This window comes from Uranotaenia lowii, chromosome 1 (genome assembly GCF_029784155.1).
Source record: "Uranotaenia lowii strain MFRU-FL chromosome 1, ASM2978415v1, whole genome shotgun sequence".
In the NCBI taxonomy this organism is placed as follows: Eukaryota; Metazoa; Arthropoda; class Insecta; order Diptera; family Culicidae; genus Uranotaenia; species Uranotaenia lowii.
The window spans coordinates 80,540,192-80,564,979 of NC_073691.1; the positions used below are offsets into that span (position 1 = coordinate 80,540,192).

A 24,788-nucleotide genomic window follows, 5' to 3' on the forward strand; every position below is an offset into this window, starting at 1 on the left:
GCACATAATACACAGCATGAATTATTTTAAGTGGGCCTCAATTTGGCATCGCACCCCTACACAAACACACACTGGTGCCAATGATGAGCATGAAATTCCAACAATGAAACAAAGGGGAACCATCAACAATCAACAATGTTTGTGTTTGCCCTTTCTACGATGACGGGGGAGTACCCAGCAGGCACAAACAAAAGGAAAACACTTTATTTTGGCGGCTTCATTTGTCCGTTTTCTAAGCATTTGGAAGGCGTTGTCAATACAAGTAAAATCGTATATGATACATATCCCAAATTTTGTTTGAGCATTGACGGTAACATTGTCGATTGTCATAAATTTTTCAAGAGGAAATTTGGCTGCTTATGGGTTTTTTGAACTTCGGTACGAGTAGTTAAGTTTTCCTGCTCATGTTAAAAATCAAGAATCAATGACGGCGATCAACGATATTCATCTATTCCTCAATTCATCATGTCATATGTTCACATTAAGGTGGTAAACCAAGCAACCAAAGTTCAGATTTGGCTGAAAAAATGTTTTTCGGGAACTTCAGGTGACTCTTGTCGCGAAAAAGTTACTTCAGGAAACGTTCGCATAACACTTTCTAACGCACCATTAAGATACTTCATGGTGTTTTAAAGAACCTATATGGGAATTCTAAGCGACATGTCAAAAATGTCTGTCAATTTCTTGTCATGGTGTTTGTTTTGTTTATATCTGTACTGATATTTACAAATGGAATTCAAGATTTTTTCGAATTTTTCTCATAAATGTTGAGATATTCAAATAAATTTTTGATGATGCGAATTTTTGTTATTATTCATATTGTGTACTGAAAGTCCTTCAAACGAAATAAGGTACAATCTATTGATTAACCCATTCTATCATCTTAAATGACATTAAGTTTAAACAGTGGCAATGAACTTTTGCTGCAGGGCTTGTGATATAGGTCAGTTGGCAAGTCAGTTGCTTCCTGATCCGATGTCCGTGAGTTCGAGCCCAAGAGTAAACATCGATCACGGTTGTACCGGATACGTTTTTCAATGACTGTCCGCCAACTGCATCGTTGATATAAGTCGCGAATGACATAAAGATGTTAAAACGACTATAATCGAAACAAAAAAAAAACTTTTGCTGGATTGGTTGAGAGGCTGGTGAGTTTCATTGCAACCTAGAGAGCAGCGGTTCAATTCTCTAGGCATAAGCAGCTTTTGTAATCAAAACAATATAATTAAAATCAATGAGATAGACCATGATAGACCTGCAACCTAGCAATCTGACATCTGGTTGTCAGAGCAATCTGTCAATCGGATTTTTTTCTGAGCGTAGAAGTTTTTTGACATTCTGTTAGAAGCTGAATAGCGTTCTCTACAGCCACCTAAACGAACTTGAAAGTAGCTTTAAGAACTTAAATTTTGGGCTGATTAGCATTCTCTTTAGACATGAACGAGAGCTGATTGAGCTTCTATGAAACCTTTTCAAGGGAATTCTGGTTGCTTGGGAAGTGTATAAAAATGTCAAAACAACTGACGATGTAAATTTGCTTAACACCTATACCAAATTTTTTTTATCAATCGGACTGTCTCGGTGTCTCTCAATGAATTCAAATTTAAGATTTTTGACACTGAAAAGCTCCTACGGATTGACCACGGCAGTAAGAACGGACGGCTTTCGAGTTCAACCATGTTCGGCCAAGATTCGTCAAAATCGATTAACGCGATCAAAAATTGGGCCGGTTTGAAAATGAGGTTCATTAATGTCCAACAGGCGATTTCATTCTTTTTTGGACGGATGTTTGTATGGAAAACATCGTGATCAATGTTTTCTTGGTATTGGTAAACAACAATTGGATTCAATGTAACATACACATGAATTTCAGGTAAAATCGAAGTGGTTGACTAAAAATCCCTTCAAATCTTGTACTACAATTGCTTTAATTCTTATACATAAGAAAATCAACAGTCCTCAAACAGCTGACCCAGGATGTAACAACATTTTCCGCACAATACTGGTCCATGCCAAACTTCGTAGCTAGCAGCCCTTCGGACCGTATCAAACCAGCAAGACCAAATTTTCCCCAACACCAGCAGCTCATCAAAGATAGGAGAAAAATCTGGAAGAACTGATTAACACAGGCTTCTCAGATCAAAAGGCGACCGGAAAAGGGAACACCTGAACAACAAGAGTAAGTGATTTCTGATTTCCTTTATTTATTATTATTATTTTTGTTTCAATTTCATTTGCAGAAGCTTGATGCTAGCTTAGGCAAAACTTTTTCTGAATAAACAAAATCGTCACCCGGGACGATGCAAATATATGGTCGCTTGCTATACTCACCCTTATGCTTACCCCCAATACTGACAACTTATACGGGTTGCAACCGCCTGCTTGAGGTTCAAACCTCGGGCAAAACCATAGTACTTTGAAATATACAAGGTAGGCTATTCCGCTGCTTTTCAACGTATTGGTAAGAGGCCCTGAAAAATAGTTATGGAAAAAACTGAAAAATGTATGGAATTTATCAGAAAATCACATTTTTCTAAAAATTGACAAGCATTTAAATTATGAGAAAAATATGCACTGATGCATTTTAATGTAACGAACAATATTTGGCTTTTTAACACTGCTTAAAGTAATATGCAATGGGCTTTTTGTCGATTTAAAACTAAAATTTGGTGATATTTTTGCGCTGTGTAACGTTTTTCTTGTGAAACTTGGCTAAAAATTACCTTTTTATCACAACAATATGAAGTATTTTTGATCATTCATTGATCATTGATTTTGATTTTGACATATACAGAAGAAAACATTACATTGTTTGCTTTCAAACAAAATGTTCTGTGATAAAAATTAATTTTGAAGCTCATTTCTTATGGTTCAGATCCAAAAATCCAATGCAAAAAATTGTTTCCGATGAGGCTGAAAGATCAATCTTCAATTTGAAGCTGTTTGCAAAAGAATCGAATGGCTATCGACGGAGAAATTAATAATTTTGATTGCCATTCTATATAAAACTGCCAAATTTTCATAACTATTTTTGTTGGTATGCAAGCATGCTGTGTATATACACGGAGCTTTAAAGTGAGGTTAAGCGCAATGGCCTACCTGTTATTTTCCATGTACCTATGGGGCAAAACTGGTGGACTTCTGAATTAATAAAAGAATACAATGACAGCGGAGGAGGAGGAGCTCGAGGAGCTGGAGCAGCTGCATCGTTCCCAAGAAACACGAAAGTTCTATCACTGACCATACTGACTGGACACTCGATTTCATTTTCTGGATAATTTTTCCAACAGTACGCAATATCGATTTCAGAGTGCGCATCGATCAATTTGAAGAAATGCTATCCCAGTTAGGAAATGCCACCCAACTTTAAAAATAAAACACGCAATTTCTACGATTAAATCAGGCTAAACAGGACCATTTTTCCTACAGGGCATTTATTGACAAATTTTTTAGGTTCGCCACCTGCCGTCGGTATTGCGAACCTGCAAAATCTGACAACAAAAAATTAGACAGAAAATGGTTGAATTTTTGTTCTAAGTGTCATGTCAGTGTGGTCAGTGGTTCTATCAGAAACTCAACGCATCCCGCAAAGGCTTCGTGCCGCAAGCCGAAATGTGCCGAGATAAGGACGGAGGCATCCTGACGGACAATCGTGAGGTGATGAAAAGGTGGAAGCAGCACTTCGATGAACACCTGACCGGCGCACATGCAGGAGATCAAGACGGTGGTCAACGACGTAGAGGAGCCAATCCCAACGATGAGTGAAGTTAAGGAAGCCATTCGCCAGCTGAATAGAAACAAGTCGGCTGGGAAGGATGGTATCGCAGCTGAACTCATCAAAATGGGCCCGGACAAGTTGGCGGATTGCCTATACCGGTTGATAGTCCGGATCTGGGACATAGAACAGCTACCGGAGGAGTGGAAGGAGGGGGTAATATGCCCCATCTACAAGAAGGGCGACAAATTGGACTGTGAGAACTACCGAGCGATCACTGTCCTCAATGCCGCCTACAAAGTGCTGTCCCGAATCCTACTCCGCCGCCTAACGCCGCAAGCAAACAGGTTCGTGGGAAGTCATCAGGCCGACTTCATGGACGGACGGTCAACGACGGACCAGATATTCATATTACGGCAAATCCTCCAAAAATGCCGGGAACATCAAGTCCCTACGCACCATCTATTCATCGACTTCAAAGCCGCATACGACACGATCGACCGTAACGAGCTATGGGAAATCATGGACGAGAACGGCTTTTCCGGGAAGCTGATCAGACAGACTGATCAAGGCGACGATGGATGGAACGCAGTGCTGTGTGCGGATCTCGGGTGAAGTGTCGAGTTCATCCGAATCACGCAGGGGGCTTCGACAAGGTGATGGTCTATCCTGCATGATGTTCAACGTGGCGCTAGAAGGTGTTATTCGACGAGCGGTGGGCGAAATGCGGGGCACGATTTTCAACAGATCCAGTCAACTTATCTGCTTTGCCGATGACATTGATATAGTCGGCAGATCATCTGCGGCGGTGGAAGACATCTACTGCAAACTGAAACGCGAAGCAGGAAGGATTGGGTTGATGATTAATACGTCCAAGACGAAGTACATGCTGGCATGCGGCTCCGAGACCGACCGAACCCGCTTGTCCAGTAATAACAAGGTCACGATCGACGGCGACAAGCTGGAGATAGTCGAAGACTTTGTCTATCTCGGCTCACTGGTGACCGCAGACAATGACACCAGCCGTGAGATCCGGAGGCGAATTATCAGCGGAAGTCGTGCCTACTATGGACTCCACAAGCAACTGCGGTCGAGAAGTGTAACCTGTATATGACGCTCATTAGATCGGTTGTTCTCTACGGGCACGAGACATGGATATTGCTCGAGGAGGACCTGCGTACACTTGGAGTATTCGAGCGACGAGTGTTAGGAACCATCTTTGGCGGCGTACAGGAGAACGGAGTGTGGAGGCGAAGAATGAACCATGAACTCGCGCGACTCTACGGCGAACCCAGTATCCAGAAGGTGGTGAAAGCTGGCCGGATACGCTGGGCGGGACATGTTGCGAGAATGCCGGACGACTGTCCTGCAAAACAGGTGTTCGCTACGAATCCGGTAGGAACAAGACGAGCGGGGGCGCAACGAGCGAGGTGGTTAGACCAAGTGGAGCGTGATCTGGCGAACGTGGAGTGCCCGAGAAATTGGAGAACGGTTGCCATGGACCAAGTGAATTTTAGGAATTATGTTCGTCAAGTTATGTCGTGAGACGGAATACTATGTAAATAAAAAATAAATAAATAAATACAATGACAGCAACTAGGGGAAAAATCGTGAATAACTAGGTTGTCACTGCTAATCACTTATCACTTATCACTTATCATACTTCCACAGCCAGAACTTATGTCTGAGTCCCAAAGAACAATAAAAGCTAATTATTGTTCATCTTGTCTTCGTTCATGCTTTCAATCATTTTAACATAAAAATATTAAAATGATCAAAAACATAAAGTGGTTGGGCCTACCATGGAGCAGAGAACGCAGAGATATCTGGAACACAGGAACAGGAAGAAACGTGGACCACCAGTACCATACGTTTCAAATGGGCAGTATCGTTGGAAGCATGCTAAGAAAAATGCTCCTTGATGATGATGATGATGATGATGACTATGCGCTATGTAAAGTAGCTCCACCAATCGCAAGGACCATTCGTCAGTGGCTGGAAATGACTTATTTTGTACATAGAAATCACAAAATCTTGAGAATAGTCATTTTACAGAAAGGGATGTTATAAATATAATGATTAAAAAAATCTAAGAATTATTATTCTTCGTTCAACTGTTTTGAATTTCAATGTACAATCATTTCTGGTCTTCGACCAAGGATAAAGCGCCTTTACTCGCTCTTGAAAATAAAAAGGGAAACGGGAAACATTAAAAGAACATAAAACCTTTCGGGTCCTGTTTAGAACTCGAAAGGTTTTTTTTTCAAAGAATTTATAAAAGAAATAATTCACCAAATCTAATAATTGAACTACAAAAAACACTTTCTGTAGTAAAAATAAAACATAATTATGTAAAAGCATAAATTTTCATAAAGAAACGATCTCACCAGAGTTCATCAAAAGGTGCTAGGTTTCCGCCGTTGTTATCTTCCAGTTCTTCCTGGTACTGATAATCTTGAATTGGGTTGCTACTGAATATTTTCATTAACACTAATTCCTCCTAACTACCGCACTTCCGTTGTTTTGTAAAATTCTATATTTGAAACGACTATACCGCACTTCCGTTGTTTTCCATAAAATTGCTGTCAATCGCAGCAACCGATCCATTCCAACAACAATTCTATTTATCCTTCTGCCAGGCAGCTCGTAAGACGAGAATTACAACAGGGAATAGAGTACCGCTTTAAAGCCGCCCCTTTTTCCTCACACTCTTTTAACTTCATGGAAGACTCATAAGCTTCCTGCTCACATTGGATGATGATTCCATTCGGACACATATTTTGAAATCGTCACGTCATCACTTTAACCAAAACCACCTTTGTCGTTCTAAACTCAGAACCAGAACAAACAAATCTTTAGAATTTTTTTCCAAATTTCTTTCCAATTAGCGGCTCGATACTTCTTCACAGTAACTGTTCATTTAGTTACTTTCTTCCAGCGCATCGATTGTTTAGTATTACTTTCACTTTTCGATCTTTAATATATGCGGAAAAAATCATCGAATAATATTTGTTTTCGATCACCAACAGGGGCTCCAAATAAAATTCCGGCACAATTTTACTTCAAGACGGCACACGCTCCTTCGATGATCACTTCCATGAAGTACCCTGGCTTCCTTCAATCCCGTGGTAGCCATTCGATGTACTTTAATTAGTTTGTTTCGAATTCAATTTAAATAAACTTTCGCGGACGGAGAAAAAACTCCTGGCATAGCACTGGGCCTTTCAAATCACGAACTTTGAAATCAAGTCTTTTCACATTTTTACAACTATTCATCATTTCACGGGAATTATAAATATTAAGTGCACATAGTTTTCAATAAAATTCAATCAAACCAGTTAGTATTCAACTTGGAAAGAACAAAATTTAAATTTCCGACACCATAAATTTTTTCCGTCCGCACTCGACCAACGCTTGCTGCGACCTCCTGAATAACTAGGTTGTCACTGCTAATGAACGAAAACACTATTATTCACGTAGAATCTATGTGAAAGAATACAGTACTCAATAAGGCTTGTATCCAATCGTTGGTGCTGGCTGTTAGAGAAATTACGGGTGATGGAGAAGCGGATTTTTCGTAAGTAACATAATGTGTGTATAGCATCAAATCAAATAGCGCCTCCAGAGATGGCAGGTTTGTTGTTTATTTCTCATATCAGCAGGCTATGTATGTTGTATGGAAATTTGGTTGCTACCACGCAAGAAATATTTAAATAAGGTAGTGCCGAGAGCCATATTTGATTTTTTTGTGATGTCACAAATACGATTATATCGAAAATTTATATAAGAATGTAGGAATTTCAACGAAAAACAAGTTTTAGAACGAAGTTGAATTCCAATTTCATTTCGATTATGTTGTAAGGCCTCTATTTTACTATGTTATGTAATTTTTTGGTCCATTGAAGATTGCATTATGTTTTTTTTTTCTTATTTTTCAATGAATGAAATGTCACCTTGAAGCTAAAACGTGCAAAAACGAAGAGAAAATCAGCTTTTAAAAGGTCTAGCTGGTAGATATTGAGTGCTCAACTGATTGTCATTATTTTAATTCAACGGTTTACCATATACAATTCTCATGTAGAACAATTAAAGTCAATAAATGATTGTTAAAAAGACGCGAATAACCAAAAGTTGGTTAAAACGTCTCTAATAAAATTAAAAAAAAAATGGTAAATCAGTTTACTAAAATGCCTATAAAAGATTGTTGATTTATATAAAAAATTGTGTTTTGATCACTTTATTGTAATGAGGAGCTAAAACTGCACTGACTTGAACATTTTTATAGAAGAATTTGAAATAATTTAAAGTTTTGCAAATTTCAGTGGGTAAAATCTATTATATAAACTAATATAAACTTCGTTAGTCTTTTTTATAGAAAAATTATTCAAAAATGAAACTTTTTTTGTACTGATCTTGAAGATCAAGAATCCTTCTACAATAACATGTTTTCAAAGTGGAAAATTTCCAGCAGATTCTTCGGATTATCAACGAAAAAGATATATATATCCAAGTAAATTAACTCATTTTTCGTGATTGTGACGTTTCAGCCTGTACCAATACTAGAGCAGGGCTGCCTCGACACTACCTTCTTTAAATATTCCTTGGCTACCACGTGTCTCGAGGATATTATTTACTAATAATTTATTATAGTTATTAGATAATGAATGAAATGTTTTAAGAGCTCCGAATGACTGGAACGTCACTAGTAGGCAAGGCTGCTAGATTACTGGCGCCCATATTTTGATTTTTTTCTTCACGCATACCTAAAATATTTTTTTTGGGCACCTATTTGTTGTTAAAATCTTTTCTCTTTCAAACATAATTCGGAATTGGGCAGCTTGGATGCACAGGCAACGGCTAACAAGGGACATCAAATAGAAATCCTCTGGCGATATTGTTTTTCAACCGATTTGTACAAAATTTATAGTTTTAAAAACCGTCACATTTTTTTGTAGAGTATCGTAACGCTAATGTGGTAACTTCATTGGAACCGATATAAAATTGTCTTTCTGATGAATATAAATTTATTGTGGAAACCTTGCGTAAATATACTAGAAATCCAGTGCAAAGTTGAATTTAAGTGTCCGAAAATCTTAGAAATTGTAAATTGACAAAAAGTATTAAAAAACAGGTATATATTTGAAAATTCGTCAACAATTCTGTGTTTCATTTTTTTAGAATCTAAAGATGCCAAAATGTTTCAAATTACGTAAACTTCGCAACCTGCTTTTCAAAATTTGTCTACTGTGACTAAAACAATTTGGAAATACGGCTTTAACACCACTTTTTTTTAAATATTTTTTGTGTTCATGATCTTAAAAAAATCAAAGACATATACATATCCTTGTGCGCAGTGTTTAGCTTCTAACATCAGCTTTATTGGACACTAAATTTTTTTTAGCGTTCCGTAGCTGATCTACAGTCTTTTTTTTCCGAAGCATGTTTTTTTGATTTTTGTTAGACTTTGAATAACGGAAAATCACTAGGAAGAAATTGGAAATTTAAGAAAACTTGGCTGGCGTGCATCCATTATTTTCAATGAAGATTCCTCCGGGATATTTACCGTAATGAAGATAGCAGGTTGCTGGTCTTGGTAACCCAACTACAAGACTGCTTTCGCTCACAACTAAAACTTTACATTTTATTTCATATCGAAAATCCTAATTTAGCCAGCAGATCGTGGCCTAGAGGATAGCATACTTGTCTTCTAAGCCAACGTTCATGAGATCGAATCCCGGTCGTGACATAACCTGGCACACATAGTATGATGAAGGTTGGCGGTTATAGCATTAGTGAAATGCTAGCCGTGTATACCTTGGAATTGTACGCCTCAATAATGCAGCACATGCATGTGGATGGATCTTTTCAAGGGAACTTAGATTGCACTTGGAGATCCTACCTTGATATGTGTGTGCTCGTAGTGCTACCGGTAAACAACTGCAGCTTCAACCAATAGTGCAGGGGTGTCAAGTAGCATAGCAAAGTAAAAATAGTAACGCGGGGTAATACCACAATAGATCAACTTAATGGTCGCAGTGGACTCTCTCCCCAACAGGAAAAAAAAAAAATTAGACAATTTGTTATTTTGACACAAGCTGAATTTTATTCCCATCTTCCCAATCCAACGCTTACTTATCCAATCATTTTAAAATTGAATAAATTATTTAAGTTCACAGTATTTATAAATGCGATCAATGTGAAACTGCAATAAGAGCATTGTCAAGTCAATGCGAATCAAAATTGTATGTAATCTATGTATGCATGTAAGCCTTGTTCCTCCATATCCGTTACAAAGTCGTGTCTATTTCTGTGTGACTTGGCCTTCGTACTGCGTTTCAGGCTTCAACAGCCGATGATGGTTCGTTAACTTTCAGAGATTGTCTGACTGGCAATCCACTTTGCTTACAATAGTCTCTTCAGATCATCCCCAGATGTATTCCCTCTGAAATATTTATATTTAGTAATTTATATTTAGTAACATATCTTATCTGTCCGCCACGGTTTCGAACTCAAAAGTTTTGTTGCCGATACCGGGAATCGAACACGGTACGCCTGGCTTACAATTCTAGCGCCAGTCTGCCCGCTAGACCACCTCAACACGTCAATGCAAATCGCAATTGATATTTTCGGGAAAACGATATTGGACAAGGGAGTGTTTGTTTTAGGTATCTAATTTCTAATTTGTGGTTGTTACAATAACTTTGAATGTAGCACAATTTCCATTTCACTGCTTAGACATTTTTTTTTTGCTTCAGACGGCGAAAAACCCTATTCGTATGAGGATTGGAAATTGAATCTCACACGTTTTGGCATGGCGCATTAGACCGAGTCGATTTGGGGTTATTTTGGAATTTCTCAAACCCTGGGGTCTAAAAAGCTTGTTATTGGTCTAAACCTCATCCATGATTTTTTGCTAAATTTTTGAGTAACGTTTACATGAGTAAATTTGAACTTTTAGGTTTGTATGGGAAAATTGAATATTTTGTACTGAAAAATCAATATCATTTTTGTTTGGTTATCGATGTTCATAAATTGGCATAAAAACCATAAGCTGGCTCGGTTTCACAGATGAAACAAAAATTATGGTGATTTTTCAGTACAAAATATTCAATTTTCCCATACCAACCTAAAAGTTCAAATTTACTCATGTAAACGTTACTCAAAAATTTAGCAAAAAATCATCGATGAGGTTTAGACCAAAACGAAGCTTTTTAGACCCCAGGGTTTGAGAAATTCCAAAATAACCCCAAATCCACTCAGTCTAATGGCGCATTCAAATGTCAAACTGCTATCTTGAGATGCATGTTCATTTTCTAGAAATCGTAACCAAGTAAAAAAAATTAGGTCATTATAATAGCATTGAATCTAACCCTTATAATTTAACTTTCAAACTTGGATGAACCTTCTTGGAAGTCGACAGGTATTTATAGCACAACAGAATTAAATTACCCACCGACGGCGACCGAAAAAAAACATCGATAACCAAAACAAACCACCAAATAATGACTCATAATAACCGGCCTCATCTTTTACGAGAGGTCCCAGCCAAAGCCCCCCAAAAAAGAATTGGCCCCATGGTGAGGTGGCTGACTGAAGATGTATGTTTTAGGTATATAATCCACCGGCATGCATCGAGCGTCTTCTCACCGGTGTTCGATCAATCTAAATACCTACACCCCATACCTACTGGCTGGCAAAATAAATAAGTTTGCTCCGCTTCACACAAGTTGCGTAATACGCCAATTTTTGAGGCTTCCACCAGTCGTCGGTCAGCCAGCGAACACAAGTCATACACATGTGTTTGATGGCCGGGTTATTGTAATGGAAGAAGACTCCCTCCCCCCCTTCAGCTCAAACTTAGTCATGTGCGCGTCTGTTTTTCCAGCATTGGCAACATTATCGGTGTTTGGTTTGGTTATGTTCATCATAGGTAGGTACCCACCTAAAGTGGAGATGTTTATGTCTATTTGGGGGATTCCACGCGTTCCGATCGGAACGAAATCGAAAGTGGTATAGCGAGATTGGTCTGGCTGGGCCCTGCCACTGGGTATTTGGTCACCGGAAATGTAGCTTTAGCACGTTGTTGCTTACACCGAACAATCGTTCCGGCGAAATGAATCATACATCGATTACTTCATATAGCATATAATACTTAGTGAAGGTATTTGTGTTATTGATGTTTCGAAATACTTCATATTCAATTATGCTACATTTATGCTCCCAAGTAACACAGACTAAGCCAACTAGCATTTGAAAGTTTGTTACCAAACGTTTCACGATGGTCACAATAAAAAAATGGTTTTTAGATAAGTCTAACCTAGAAAGATAAAATAAACTTGTATAGGGACGGAACTAAAATTTGTTTGCATTTTTGGTTCTCTTTAAATATTGTTGGTAGATGTAAAATTTTTTGATTAAGATATTTTGTCAATTTTTGTTTAACATAATCATAAGAAACAACACTAACACATTAAAATTTCCAACCCTTTAAATAATCCACGACAATTTGCGAAAATTTTTTGTGAAGGCTCTGCATGAAGTCGAGACATACTAACATGATTTGTAACGGAAAAACTGCAACGGAAAAGAGGCAAACTGTTATAACGTATAAAAGTATGCCGACTACATCGAGAGACATTGAACAGGTCTTGCTTTGGGATGACGAGGAAAGCGGACCGGATATGTACGGGATCAGGGAGAGATGAGATAGTAGGAGATCGAGATTGGAAAAAGAGAAGGATTGAGGGGGATCTGGGCAGCCTCTTGGAAGCGACTCGGTCACTTTGTTCGGGACTAGAAGAGACGCAACACCTATAATGTCTCTCACGCTCATTTTTAATTAACCATTTTTGGTTCAAAAGTAACCATTTTATGGTTTTGACTGTAGAACTGGCAATATGGTTATTTTTTAAGATATTTTTTCAGCACGAAATTAACCATCGTTGAAGTTTTCGAGCATTTAACTAAATATGGTTAAAAATTCAATGGAAATTTCTCATCTTCGCCATTTTGGAAGAAGAGCAACTTTGTGCGTGTTTTTCACAAAATTTTTTTAATTAAAATTAATTAGGTAGCTTACTCGACGTTTTTATTCAAACGGATGTGTTTAAAAATTTCTCTTGTTTGTGAACTAAATGTTATAATGTTGAATGTGTAAAAACACTGATACGGAGGCCAAATTTTTCGAAGATAAATTCACAATTGCTGTGACCATTGCCGGAAGAGACGAATCCATTATTGTGTTCGAACCAGACACAATCCTGTATAAAACTCGGAATGACGGACCTATCCAGAATCTATCCCGCTGAACGGTAAGTTTTCCAAAAAATTTTAATTTTAACAAATTAAGTTAATTGCTGTTGAAAGTGATGTTTTTTTTGTGCTACATTGTTCCATTTCCTCTTATTGGTTCTTCAGGGGAGATCGTAACGCAGGTAACGAAGGGTCTCGAGGGATCGAGAACGAAGTGGCCCGAATCGGTGAAGAGGACTTAAGCTACTGTTCGAGGATCCTGCCAACTATCCTGATGCGCCCAGTGAAGGAATTCTACGTATTCTGGAGCAGGAGATCGGACCACAGCGATCCACAACGGTAGCCACCAATGCGTTGCTGGAACGAGCCGGGGATCCGGAGGCATTGGTGGTGAATCGAGGATTTCGGAATTTGCTCCAGATAGGAAACCAGGCCAGGCCCAACAATTTTCAACTGGTGAGTGTTAGTGTGTGAATTTTATCAATTAGTTTTTAAGGAACATTAGTATTTTTCGAAAATTTTCCTACGTATCTTTTTTTTTGTGAAGTTCCTTCAAGTTCATTTACGTGTAATAACTTGTATTGATGCTCATGAGCAACCTAACACCTCTCGGTTTGAAAGTTTCGATTAGTTCTGGCCTCAGCAGATTTAAAAAAATGTGACAAATTCGCACAATCAAACTAAGATTTGCTTTTTCCAACAGATTAAATACTTTTTCCATTTTTAGAACATTCAAAAACCATCGAACCTCTACCAGGAGCTTGCCGAAATAGACTGTCGGCTGGTTCCGGCTCAGCGCACCATTAGCACGCTTGATCAAAATTGAACCGAATTTGCCGTTACCTGGAAATGATTCCCATCGACGAGGCTGAAATTCGAACCCAACTTTCAGCAGTGTTGCAACGGTGGAATAACTTCGCTGGCCGTAGTTTTGGCCCATAGCAACGCCTGTCCGGATCAGGAGCTCCGTGTCGGAGAAATAGCGTTACAGTTGACCTTATCTCACAAAGCCATATCGAAGTGTCGATTAGTTGCACGACCGCCTGTGCCTTTCCTGACGACACACGTCGAGCACTATTTGACCAGTTTCAAGACCGTATTCAAGAATCAAACTGGAGGGAGTGGATGTGTTGTTCATGCGAGCGATGGTGGTTTGACCAGGAGTGAAAATTTCCGAGGTGCTCGAGCTATTTTGAGTGGACCAGCTAGAGGCGTGGTGGGTTATGCAGTTACGGGTTCGCGAGACTCCGACCGTTGATTGGGTTCGATATAGGAGGAACGTCTACGGATGTATCGAAATTTCCTTGAACATACAAAAATAAATAAACTGCTCTGAAACCCGAAATAATTTTATTATTATAGCAGAAAATATCCCAATTCAAGTATTTTTAACAACAAATCTGCCCGCTTCCCTTCCATTTTGCGATTTGGTTGAAAAATAACCATTTTCTAACCTTTCCTCCAAAACTTCTTGCGGTTAAAAAGTAACCATATTTCCACTTCTCAAGAGAAGTCAAAAAATGACTTCTATGGAAAAAACCAAAAAATCACTTAACGCGGAAAGGTGTGAAAATGGTTACTTTTTAACGATAATTGGTTAAAAAATTTCGAGCGTGCTGGTGAATTCGCGAAACCGCGTGTAAAAAGTTTTCTCAACATCAAATAGTGAGAACGTAGAATTTAGACCCCGATACAAATGGTCTACATCGACGTCGGCGCCCCGTTGTACCACACCGGATGCAGCGGACCTGGATTTTGATATTCGTCCGAATCAACGCAAGTCGAATCAATTCCTCTATCTCCCAACCTTCCCCAATGGCTGTTCATCAATGGGCCCAACGAGAAACCGATGGGTAGCACGTGAAATGTTACAATAAAGAAAGGTAGCATGATTAAACCCAATTCTTATTATTTCTATGCTCAGATGAACCAAATACTATTTCCGTAGAAGAACTTATTTTGTTGAATCCACCTTGAATTTACAGAGTTGGTCGATTAGTCCTCCCGTGGTCGGATGCCGACCTTGAGATACAAAAATCGTTGAGCTAACGTAGGGTAGTTGGGATTCGTCAAAACTTTCAAGTTTTATTGTGGTATTATTAGGGCATCTTATATGCGTCCAGTTTTGTAACTGTTTTATGATGGTTATAAAAAAATGCTTAGATTGTTGATTCAACCATTTGTTTTCAGGTAGTTCTGAAAATGCTAATGAAGTTTTTACTAAATATACTATTTAAAATGTTTAGAATGAGTTCTGGATGCTCTATTAAAACTCCAATAAAACATTACTAAGAAGTTGGTCCCAGCATTTTTTGCATGTTTTATAAAGGCCCGCAGTGCTTGATTTTGAAACCGTAATAAAATTAGGTGACAGTTCTCGATCAAGATGTCAAAACAGGACAAGCTTGCACATATTTAAATTGAAACTCCCATTTTTACACATTTTTTGATGAGTCATGTGTATTATTTTTGAGTTAAAAAAAGTATATATAAATTTTCATTTGAAATACACTGGATTCTTTTTTTAAACGATCTTATTTGACAAGGTTTTATTTTAAAAGATTTTTTTAAACGTTTTCTCGAAATAAGACGATTTTCGAACATATCAAAAGCAGGTTTTAGACATTCCCGATTTTTTCCCGATTTCCCTCAAATCACCTCAGAATGGTCTACCTGGTTGGAAATGATAGATTTACAACCCAAGTTGGCCACTTTACTCGAAATAAGCGATGAATTTTGCCCGTTTGTTTTGAACTTTTATAAACGATTTCTTTTTTTGCACGTACCAATCGTTTAAAAAAGAATCCAGTGTACTTCAAATGACCGGAAGTGGTATGAATCCCTACAATATGAGTATTGAGTTAAAAAGCCCTGCTAGTAGGAGAAAAAAAATTGTTGCTTGACGCCATCATTAATCAAAGATGGCGGCTTCCGCTTTTCTTTTCAAAGCTTTAAACGACTGACAATCTCATGAAACAACCACAATATGAGTATTGGGTGAAAAGGCTCAACGAGTAGAAGTAGAACGAGTAGAACGAATTTCGGTATCTGACACCATCTTGAATTTTTTTTTTTCATTTCAAACCTGTACTAACTGATAATAGTTTGAAACACCCCTAATATGGGAATTGGCTCAACGGGCTAACCAAGTAGAAGTCGAATTGGCGGCTTCCGCTTAAGTTTGAAATGCTGTAAATCATTGAAAATCGCATTGAATTTTAATGGTATTTCTCGGTTTTGACGAGATTTCACCATCAGCATTTTAATGATCAGCGGAAGTCACCGTCTTGGGTGGCGTCAGATAGCGATATTTGACTTCTACTTGTTTAGCCCTTTCACCCAAAACCTATATTGTAGAGGTTTCGTGTGATTTTTAGTCGTTTACTGCACAGTTAATCGGTTGCCGCCATCTTGGATTTCATGATGGCACCAGAAAGCGAAATTCGACTCCTTCTATAGTTAAGCCCTGTCACCAAATACCAATATCATATATTCATATGATTAACTGCATTTTGAAGTTAAGCGGAAGCCGCCATCTTGGATTCAAAGATGGTGCCAGGTAGCGAAATTAGTCTTTAACCCATAACCTATTTACGAGGGAGTTCAATGCGATTTTCAGTGGTTGACAGTATTATAAACTTAAGCGGAAAGCGCCAGCTTGGATTTTAAGATGGCGCAAGGTAGCAAAATTTAACTACTACTCTTTCATATCATTTGGATAAATATATCTGAATCAACACTAGCTAAATTTAAAACAAAGATCTGAAAAATTCTTTGAAATGATATAAGCTCAAGGAATTAAAGTGTATAAAAAATAGTTTCGAGAAAACACGCCTTTGAATTGTTATGATTGGTCATTTTCCATACATTTTTTGAACAATTGCTATTCTCTGTCGAACGTGAAAGTATCCAATTATATTTAAAAAAATCTTATAAAAATCACCAAATATAATTTGAAACATGAAGAATCATTTGGCATTATTTACTCAAAATCGATAATTTTTGCACTTATACTCCTTTGGCTCTAAGGGCCTCATATAATTTTACAAAAAAGGTTACCGTCATTAAAAAAAACGAATGCAATTACAATTTTTAGATTATAAAATTGTTCGGTATTTGACACATAATCTGTAAATTCCATCACACATTTTCAATGTTTTGCGACTGGGTTTTGGTTACTACATATCATTGGTATGAAGAACTCAGAAAGATAATAAGACCCTATCAATGGGGGAGGATGGGGATACTTGATCTCCCATTCTTATTTTGATTATATCTTTTTGGGAAAATATAGCAACTCGACGACTTTTATATGTTCTGATAGCGTGTAATTTCAAGTTATATGCTCAAAAACTCAGAACGATATATGAACTTGTAGATGAGCTAGAAGCGTTTTCCTGAGACTAAAAAAAATATATTTTTTAAGTTACAGGAGACTTGATCCTTTACTAAAGGAGACCCTTATTCAGGGTCCCCTGACCCTAGGCAAAAATCTAATAAAATCCGAAGATAAAAGGTCCGTTAACTATTCCTTGTCATGCCTCATTTCATATTTCATAAGTATTAGACAAAGAGAATTATAAAATTTTGTCTTCTACCCTTGAGTCATTGCATACTTTAAGGCGCAATTTTTTAGTTTTTAGATGAATACAGTATTTTTAGTAATTTCATGATAACCAATGATCAGGATCCATTCAAATGAAAAATACATCTTTTTCTATTCTAGGGATCAATTATACCTATAACATACATTTTACAAAACTTCTTCTCAAAAAAAAAATTGAGAGTTTACTATTGCTTTGAAAATATGGCATTATGAAGTTCATATTATACCCTAACGATTGACATATTGGAATAAATATTTTTATAATAATTTTTCAAGTGAGAAATATTTTAAAGTGATACAAAAAGATGTTCAAATCACATTTTGTTTGAATTTCAATAACTCGTAAATTAAAATTTTTAAAATTTGTTAAGATAACAGCATTATACATTGAACTTATACTTTCAACATTATAATTGAAATTATACTTTCACAACAACTTCAACCATTCGTAACTTAAATTCTATTTCAAAACCTTCGTTCATCCATACAAATTTGATAATTTTTAAAAATTATGTAACATATAGAAAGTTTTTCCAATTTGTAATTTTTTGCTCAGCTTTTCAGAAAAGGGTATATTTTTGAAAATTAAACCAAATCCAAATATATTTTAATTGGCAACGTGCTTTGTATTTGTATACATCAATTATGAAAAATTAGAGAGATTTTACAGTTGGGTACCTAGTAGAATTAAACCGGTTTGATACTGAGAAATCTTTCAGAAGAACGACTTTTTTAGCAACATTTTTACGTAAAGAAGGTTTAATGATTACAATCAAATTCGAATCCATCCTGTTTAAAGAAGTCTTTTCCAATACACTTTTCAAATCAAAATACAGGAATACTCGAAAAGAGTTGTATCGAGTTGATGTTAAGGTCCGTATTTTGTAAAATCAATATTTTTTACGATATAACTAAAGTTCGTTGAAATCATCATTCTTTTAAATGTCAAAAGCTTGTGTACGTAACTTTTTTTTTCAACATTTCCATTTTTCAGTTTTTCCTAATTTGTCTATCAAATTTTTCTTAGGAGAACGATGAACTTGAAAACTTTAGAAAATAGGCGTGATTTTTTTTTAATTTGGAGACCATAAAATTGACTTGATGTCTATTGTAGTCACACGATTTGACATTTATGGGATGAATAAACCGAGGAGGTTTTAAATCTCTTGAAAACACACATAATTTGGGAGGGATAACTCATTTCGTGTTGCACAATATTTCTACTATTTTACAAATGGAGCGAAATGTATTAAAATATGCAATTAACAAAAATGACTTTTTAAGATGCATCTATGTTCGATGTGACCTAGGCACATGTTTTTTTTCCATAGCGTTTTCAAAAATCTGTTATTATTATTATTTACTCCAGAATAATTTGTCTTTGTGGCCCGTCAGCCAATCTCATTTCTGAAATTGTTGAAAATGTTTGCCATGCTTTAGAGTAAAGATCCTTTATCATACTTCGAAGAATATTCATAAGGAGATATTTAAAATATAAAAAAAATTAATGGATGAAGTTAATCTCCTTTTTGTTCATTAGAATTCTTAACTTGTAATAAAGGTTGTTTCTTTTTTTTTTTTTTTTTTTTTGTTTCGATTATAGTCGTTTTACCATCTTAATGGCATTCGCGACTTTATCAACGTTACAGTTGGCGGATCGTTATTGAAAAACTTATCCGGTACAACTGTGTTCGATGTTTACTCTTGGGCTCGAACTCGCGGACATCGGCTTAGGAGACAACAGACTTGCCAACTGAGCTATATCACAAGCCCTGTAATGAAGGTTGTGAATAAGATCAATTTGTATAGCTTGTTGGGGTTCTTTGGAAGAAAAACTAAAACACTGACAATTTATGCACAAAACACTGTCAAAAAGTCGCCACGTCACGCTGGAATGTGTATGTGTCTTCAGGTTTCCTTCTAGAAGGGTTCCCTTTTTTTTTATCTAAAATACATCTCCAAATGGTCATAAACATAACACGAAAAACGTACTTAAACAAATATGAAGAGGTTAACTTTCACATAAAACATGAATTTCCTTCCAAGTTTCTTCACTTTGTCAGATGAAGTGTTTATTAGACCGCTGGAAAAAAAATACTTTGGGTCACCAAACATCAGTGTAAAATTTGAGATGATTTGGTTGATTCCTGAATTAGCGCAACGCGTTTCAATTTTGTATGGAAATTTGTATGGAAGAAGAAATATTTGCACATTAAATCATCGAGAAAATTCAAATGAACTTGAAATGAAGTTGATGTTTGATTTTTGGTTTTGACTATTCTTAAGCTTCATTTTTTGCTAACATGACAAGCAGCTAAACATTTCATGAAAAAAGTTTTAACCATTTCAAAATAAAAAATCCATTGAAAAATATTTAAAAATGGCAGACTTCGCTTGCTAGAGCTTTTAACATTTTCATGAAGTTTTTTTTACAAAGGTTTTATAAATCAATAAGTTCAATAGCTATGCAAAGCAATTTTTAAAGAATTTTTATTCTAATCCTACCGCGGTTTCACAGCTTTCAAATAAGCAGTCAAAAACGCTAAAATTAAAAAAAAATTATTATCAAAAATTTTATGTAACTTCGAATATTTTTTCTGGTTACAAGTTAGGTGTGCGCTTTGTCCACATGAAATGTACTACAAGAATCAATATTTTTCATCTAAAGTAATATTTTTTGGAACTTAAAGAACAGCTCTGATGATTTTTGAATGAAAAATTTAGTTTTCCCATACAAATGTTCATACAAATTTGAAACTCGTTGCGGTAATGCAGGACTGGATGGATCGCTTCCAAAATTGTTATTGCTAAAATTAAAAAAAAGTTATGGGAGGAGTGAAAATTTAAGAATTTCAAATTTTCATAGAAGGCTTGCAGCGGTCTAATGTTTATTTGCGAGCTTTCGAAAAAAAAAAAACAGGCACGCGTTTTTTTTCGTCGTGAAATTTTCTAAAATTCGGAAAATAGGATTTAAGATTGGTTTAATTAGAAAAGGTTAAATGTTGTGCGTGAAAGTTAGAAGTAAAGTGATTTTTTTTTTCATTTACATATTCTGGGAATTTAAAACGCAGAAGTGAAAAAAGTGCAAAAATTCAATCGGCAGATTTGCTGGGGCTTGCACTACGCCTTCCGGACCAACCCAGATTTTTTCACCAGCCGAGCGTTGCATTGGAGATGAGTTTGGGTCCAGTTTAAGTTTAAGATAAGTAACTTGTTTTCATTATTTTCATTTCATTTTCATCTCTTTCACATATAATGCTCAAGAAGCTTTTTGTTTTATTTAAATGAAAGTTTTTTAGCATATCTGTAGGCGTTTTCCCGTCGCAGAAATCATTACCGAATTCATGTAGAAATTAAAATGAATGGATATACCTATATTTTTTCATTTTTTATTCATAAATTTCTGAGACACATTTTGAAAGACAAGCGCCAGTGAAATTTAAAGTAGAAATCTAGAAAATTGAAAAAAATTTCAAGTGATTTTATTTAATGGGCACTGTTACTACGCCCTTCGGTACAACCGAAAGTTGGATTGCATGAAGACGGCTATCTGGAAAAAAGAAACTCAATAATGCTTTAGGATGAGTATTTCGTCTCCTAAATCGTTTCATGTTCTGGTTTTCGCGAATATCTACTCATATTTATAAAATTCAGTTATATTTGTGGAATTAAAATCAGCCGTATTCATTAACAAACCACGAGTCTAAATTTACATAGAAAACCAGGGGATCTTTCATCGACGAAAAACTTGTGCAGGAGGTTTATATGCAAAAAAAAACTTTACAAGCCGTAATTTCTTACGGAATTTGATTGCATACAGTTAGGCGTTTGTCTACATGAAGCATAAAATATTGTGTATGGGCACCTTTTTCGTATCATGGTTTATGAATGATGTTGACTTAACGTAATTAATAGGGTATGCCAAATCAATCACGTTAAGTAAACATCATGCAATTGATTAAAATTTCTGACGTATAAATATAAGTGATTAAATAAAATGCTGAATATATTTACTCGAATTGGTGGAAAAAGAAAAAAAAATAAAAGTTTTGATTATTCAAAACATTGATTTGTACTCTTTAAGCATTAAAGGTCTTATGTCTTCCAAAATGTGAGGCAAAAAAAAGCGAAGAATCAAAGAGTTTTCAAAAACTATTTACGAAAATTTGTGTCTGAATATTAAAATATAGTTCATTTTCATTTTAAGTTGCTTTCCGTTTTTAAACAGTAAAGCCTTTTTGAAAACTCTTTGCTTCAACAAAGATAACAGTTAGGGAAAAGTGCTAGTTTATCAAAGAAGAAATTTGGATGGTATTGATTTGCCTTCAATATTTTATTCCATCCATTTTATTGGACGTGTATCAAATGCCTCATAGAAATAGGAGTTTCCTTAGGAAACGTCTAGGAGCATAGGAGGTGTAGGAAAATCATGATCGCACTATTTACCAAAATGGATCCTGATCTCTACCTTTCTTTAACTAACACAGCTCCTTCCTGGGATACTTGAATATGGATTCGCAGACGTATAGACGGTTTCCATAGTTGATGATACTAGCTTATCTCTGGTTCTGACTATTTAAAAAAAAATATTTTGGAATATGCAGGAGTGAGAGGTTGCTAGTTGAATTTAAAGAGTATCTAACTAACAATCCTTCCCTTTTCCCCATTGACACTAGGACATGACCGGCACCGTTATTAATCAGATAAATCATATAAAAAGGGAGAGCATCAGTTTTGTACAATGAGAATGGCTGCTAATCCCAAGCACCATTTTTTGGACTTTGTGCAAAATTGATGGCATCGATTAATCACGGAGTTGCAACCATTGGCGACATGGAACTTGTTCTGCTCAGCCACGCCAGCGCGATCATGGAATTCGAAATGTGTTCGGGACGGGCTTACGGATTTGCGGGTTGTCGGGATGGGAACTCGGGGTCTCTTAATCAATCGGATTGCGGGGCTGGCAGATGATCGCACTTCCAACGAGAACAGACAACAGTCGGGAGCACTAAGTATGGGCAAAAGGTATCTTACAGGTAAATGGCCACTATATTGCGCGGGATTCACTATGTGATCGTCAAGGGAGTGCTTTGAAAGCAATAACACCGATTTCGGGGGAATATACACCTAGGTCTTTTTTTACACTGATATACGTACCGCGTAAAAAAAAACCGTGTACACCTAGGTTTTTTTTTACGCGGTTTTTTTTTACACGGTTTTTTTTTACACGGCTTTTTTTACACGGTTTTTTTTTACACGGCTTTTTTTACACGGTTTTCGGGAATTAACACGGTTTTTTTTTACACGGTTTTCGCGAATTAACACGGTTTTTGAGAGAAAATATTCTAAGTCCTTTTCAAAGGAAAACACTTAGAATCTTTTTGAAGTTGGGAAAATCTTAGCTCTGAGACTAAGAACGTGAAACATGAGACCCCTGAGACCTGAGACATGAGACTTGAGACCTGAGACCTGAGACCTGAGACCTGAGACCTGAGACCTGAGACCTGAGACCTGAGACATTAGACCTGAGACTTGAGACCTGAAATATGAGACCTGAGATCTCAGACACGAGACATAAGACATTAGACCTGAGACATGAGACCTGAGACCTGAGGCTTGAGACATCAGACCTGAGACATGAGACCTGAAATATGAGACCTGAGACCTCAGACACGAGACACGAGACACGAGACATGAGACTTTAGACCTGAGATATGAGACTTTAGACCTGAGACATGAGACATGAGACATGAGACATGAAACCTGAGACTTGAGACCTGAGACCTGAGACCTGAGACCTGAGACATGAGACCTGAGACATGAGACCTGAGACATGAGACATTAGACATTAGACTTGAGACATGAGACATTAGACCTGAGACATGAGACATGAGACATTAGACCTGAGACATGAGACATGAGACATGAGACATGAGACATGAGACATGAGACATGAGACATGAGACATGAGACATGAGACATGAGACATGAGACATGAGACATGAGACATGAGACATGAGACATTAGACATGAGACATGAGACCTGAGACCTGAGACCTGAGACTTGAGACCTGAGACATGAGACAAGAGACATGAGACATGAGCCATTAGACATTAGACATTAGACATGAGACATGAGACATGAGACATTGGACATGAGACTTGAGACTTGAAACTTGAGACTTGAGACCTGAGACATTAGACATTAGACATTAGACATTAGACATTAGACATTAGACATTAGACATTAGACATTAGACATTAGACATTAGACATTAGACATTAGACATTAGACATGAGACATTAGACATTAGATATTAAACATGAGACATGAGACATTAGACCTGAGACATTAGACATGAGACTTGAGACTTGAGACATGAGACATTAGACATAAGACATGAGACATGAGACATGAGGCATGGGTCTCAGGTCTCAAGTCTCCGGACTCAGGTCTAATGTCTCAGGTCTCATGTCTCATGTCTCATGTCTCATGTCTCATGTCTCATGTCTCATGTCTCATGTCTCATGTCTCAAGTCTCAGGTCTTATGTCTCATGTCTAATGTCTCATGTCTCAGGTCTAATGTCTCAGGTCTCATGTCTCTGGTCTCAGGTCTCATGTCTCATGTCTAATGTCTCAGGTCTCATGTCTCATGTCTCTGGTCTTATGTCCCATGTCTCATGTCTAATGTCTCATGTCTCATGTCTCAGGTCTCAGGTCTAATGTCTCATGTCTCAAGTCTAATGTCTAATGTCTCATGTCTCATGTCTCAGGTCTCAAGTCTCAGGTCTTATGTCTCATGTCTAATGTCTCAGGTCTCATGTCTCATGTCTCAGGTCTCAGGTCTCAGGTCTCAGGTCTAATGTCTCATGTCTCAGGTCTAATGTCTAATGCCTCATGTCTCATGTCTCATGTCTCATGTCTCAGGTCTCATGTCTCATGTCTCATGTCTCATGTCTAATGTCTCATGTCTCAGGTCGCAGGTCTTATGTCTCAGGTCTCATGTCTCAGGTCTCAGGTCTCAGGTCTCAGGTCTCATGTCTCATATCTAATGTCTCATGTCTCATGTCTCATGTCTCATGTCTCATGTCTCATGTCTCATGTCTCATGTCTCATGTCTCATGTCTCATGTCTCTTGTCTCATGTCTAATGTCTCAAGTCTCAAGTCTCATGTCTAATGTTTTAGGTCTAATGTCTCATGTCTCATGTTTCA

At 37.0% G+C, this 24,788-nt stretch overlaps 1 protein-coding gene across 1 annotated transcript in view; it reads right to left on the bottom strand.

The window, feature by feature from the left end:
• Positions 1-24,788, bottom strand: part of LOC129753622 (sushi, von Willebrand factor type A, EGF and pentraxin domain-containing protein 1) — a 160,547-nt gene that overhangs the window by 35,732 nt on the left and 100,027 nt on the right. The gene's annotated exons all lie outside the window — the stretch shown is intronic.